Consider the following 4,014-nt stretch of genomic DNA (forward strand, 5'->3'; position numbering starts at 1 on the left):
CCCACCACCTGGCTGAATGGGTCCGTACTAGGCGGACGAATTTAACCGTTATAATTGTCAAGTGCTGCGACCTGACCGATCTGACCGAGCGCAGAACGCAGTTTCGTACCGCTGACATTTAAAATTTTTTAATTTTCCTTCGGGGAGAATGATTTGTGCCGCAGATAATATACCTGTGGTCACCTTTGGTTACACTAAATGAGAATCATCTTTGCTGAGACGTTGGCAGTAGTAGGTTATAATCTTTGCGATTGGCGCAATAATACAGGTTTCAAAATGGCCGTGTATATGTTTTTGGTGCTTAAGATTGAAATGTATTCAACTGGTCTTTCTTGTGTCTAATATAGATAACGCGTCATTGATTTATGTAAATAATTTTTTTGCGTACGAAAGTCTTTGGATGAGTCTGTGTAAATAAAGTTATATTTAGCTTTAGTGTCGATTCTTTTTGGTTTATGTAGTTGGAGTACATTTCTGTAAGTGAAATTTACAGTTAAGCACAGAGTGAAACATATTTGTATGTGGAATAACATTAGATAAATCTGCATTTAGTTGTCGAACAATACCACATTATCATTTAATGCAGTTATTAGGACAGCTACTGGTAACCTTGATTTTATGTGTTATACTTGACCCTGTTTTAAACTTACATAATCAAAAACTGATACATTATGCGATGTATATGTTGCAGTAGTCAAAAACTGATAAATGACGCCATATATATATATATGTGTGTGTGTGTGTGTGTTGCAAGTACGTTTTAGAGAGTGTGGACCAATATTGATAGAGTTACATGGCTTATATGGAGCTAAATTTTACTAGGAAAATCATCTTGGAGTAAAATATTTGGCAAAACAAGTGCAATCTTAATAAATTGTAAGAATTAATGACTTAAATAACAGTGCATATAATGCAGTCTGATCAGGATGCAAATCATTTGCTTTTCAAATCGCAAGATATGCACAGGGGCTGTTAATGGTAAAGATCTGAAAATCGTTTCTGTTTTATCAACTTCATAGCATGTAATATAATGTAGAGTATACAATTTAACATTTCAGCTTGTGGTTATGTCAAAACTCGATGTGTTATGTAAACTTGGAGTGGGGCGCAGGCAGCCTTCTGACCCATTCTTTGCAGAAGGTGATGCTGTTTGCAAAGCATATAAACGTGAAGGCATTGTGGAGGTTGATGATGAAGATTTGTGCCATGAAGTGTAAGCTACAGTATTACTTACCAGTGACCATTCAGTATTTCAGCCATATGTTTTGGGTGTACAGGGAGTACTTTTAACTTTAAATATGTCTTTACCCACTACTGTCATCATCACTTCAAATGTCAGTGATATGACATCCCAAAAATGGGAGTGACAGTGTGACATATATTCTTAATAAATAAACAGTTTGTATGTAAAGTATGGATAAGTTGAAAAGTAAAGTAAGTTATAGAACTTACCTAACCTACAAGTTTTATATGTTTGTCTGCTTTATTACAGTTTTAAAAAGTCATAAGGTATTTTAAAATTTGGAAAGAAGAAAGTGAACATGCCATTTGTTAAAATCCTATTTCTGTAACAGAGAATATGTAAGTTTTGAGTGCCAAATCACACTTTTATGCAGAAAGTCCCTTGGAACTGTGGGCTCAAGTGAACATATTGTAACGGCCGGATGATAGTCGCTGCGAGAAGTATCCAAAACAGGAGATGCTGCAAGAACAGCCTCCAAAGAAAAGGAACGGGGGAAGCACTGTTAGGCTATTCGGGACGAACAGCCTTAAGGAGGGAGCAGTGTGACATGTTGCGCAACGGAGGACCCCTACCTCCCCAGCGGCACGTGGCGGTAACGTAGCGCTCGTAATAGGCGAGTCATCACCCTGCCACTCTCCCCGCGGTGACGTGCCGAGCGGAGCCGAAGTTAGCAGAGTCCCCGCAACCTGGTAGCTACGCAACGCGAGTCAACAGCGGTGACGTCACCAAGGGATATCGCGGTTGCTAGGCAGCAGTCAACAACTCCGGACAGCGTTGCTAGCAACACNAACCATTCCCTGATGATAGATGAATGGGACTGTGTTCAAGCTGAGGTGACCCAGAGAGATGCCCTGGTGCTTTTTTGAAAACCTGGGCACTGACTGGCACTAAAAATAATTTCAGACATAAATAATGTAGAACGCATCCAATCTGATGTAAAACTCATTTTGCGAGCTGTTAGTTGTTCAGTTTTGCATTTGAATGTGTACTCATCACCATCTGTGAGCTGATTGTCTAGAACATGTGGGAGCCTTGATGTCTCACAACCCTATGGCTCTCCACAGCCTGTTGCAAGGATAGCTTTACGTTTTTACCTCTATATGTAATGCTGTTGTGAAGTAACAACCAGAACAAACTCATATGATGATCCTTTCAACCTGGAACTGCATTCCAGACCGCCCTGGAACTTATTTTTGGCACTACACCCCCTACAGATGAGTACTGGTAGGCTGATAGTTGGCAGGAGGGAGCTAACATGCATGGGGAAAAATCCTGCCACTTTGTCCATCACAAGTCTCTTGTGAACTGCTCAGGAACTGAATCCCAGGCTCTATTGCAGGGAGCCAGCAATTAACTGCCTCAGCTGTGGAACTGGGATAGGTGGAGATGAACGATTTTGTGGTAAAAATAAACTTTCCTATGTCAATAAGAACGAGGCACGCAGTAGCATAGTTGGTTGAGACACTATGCTACAAGCCAGAAGGTCGCAGGTTCAAGTCCTGATGAGGTCATTGGATTTTTTTCAATTGACCTAATCCTTCCGGCTGCTCTGTGGCCCTGGGGTCGACTCAGCCACAAACAGGAATGAGTACCAGGAATTAATTAAATCATTTTCCCGGGGAGTAAAGCACTGACAACCTTACTGCCATATTTGAGCTGATTGTCTAGATAATGTGGGATCCTCAACGTCTCACAACCCTATGGGCCTTCACGGACTGTTACAGGGTTAGCTTTACTTTACTTTACTTTATGTCAATAAAAACAGGGAGTTTCTTCAACATATAAGTAAATGTTTATGCAGGTCCCCGTTTTCAGAGCATTTGTTAATATATTTATTGGTATAAAATGAATTAATTACATATTCTTTGTCCACAGTATTGCCAAATTTCCATGCAGCGTGTTTGGTTGTATGCTTGAATTTGACTCATTGCTGCAATATGAGATGCATTATAATTCGTCTCATCGGTATATCTGCAGTGAATGTAGGAAGCGACTTCCTTCACCACATTTGTTGGATTTGCATATTTCAGAAACACATGATTCGTTTTTCTTGGCCCAGACACAAAGGAACCCCATGGTATGCTATATGATAAAACTCGTTACATTATATATGACACTGAGCCTGCAGAAATGCATTTCAGGGATATTGGGGATGATGTCACATGAAGCTTTACCTTTCCTATTTACTGTTTCTGGCATATGTCAACCAACCCAAAATTCTTATGACCACTGAAGATATCATATCATCACTTCATGTGAATGAAAGGAATGCAGGGAAGTGTGCAACAGAGGCAAGTATAGTTGCATGGTGGAGATTTGAAGAGGATCAATCCATTGAATTTTCTTCTGTGGGCTCAGTGGATTCACTAAAATAGTTAATTTTCCTTTCTTCTGTTCTTACACTGTGAACCACGTCAGTTCAGCCAGTGTGCAAGGCAGGAGAGAAGACTTGGGGCAGTACAAGCTGTACGAGTGAGTGGCTGAGTCTACATGAGAACATCTTGTCTTCTTTAATGTGTATTTCCTTGTTTCTCATTCATTTAGTGCCATGTTCAATCTTGAATACTCATTTTATATATAGTGTAAAATGTAAAGTTATCCCTGTGCTTAATTAATTACTCACTGTGCCATGAAAACTTATGGGGGTAGTGGAGGTATAGCTGCACCATCCAGTACCCATTGGATAGCCAGCTGGGTGAGCCCAAGAGCCAGTTTGAATGTCATGGAGAAGAGAAAAATCTTCCCCCTGCAGAAATTCAAACCCAGGCCAT

The 4,014-nt window shown here is 40.3% G+C and overlaps 1 long non-coding RNA gene across 1 annotated transcript; it reads left to right on the top strand.

Annotated features, from left to right (window-relative positions):
• The first annotated feature begins 270 nt into the window (after positions 1-270).
• Positions 271-3,314, top strand: LOC111874202. Its single transcript, XR_002844502.2, has 3 exons — positions 271-476; positions 1,059-1,213; positions 3,119-3,314. It is a non-coding gene; the product is annotated as an uncharacterized LOC111874202 (long non-coding RNA).
• The last annotated feature ends 700 nt before the right edge of the window (positions 3,315-4,014 follow it).

Source organism: Cryptotermes secundus, unplaced genomic scaffold (assembly GCF_002891405.2).
Source record: "Cryptotermes secundus unplaced genomic scaffold, Csec_1.0 scaffold26, whole genome shotgun sequence".
Taxonomy (NCBI): Eukaryota; Metazoa; Arthropoda; class Insecta; order Blattodea; family Kalotermitidae; genus Cryptotermes; species Cryptotermes secundus.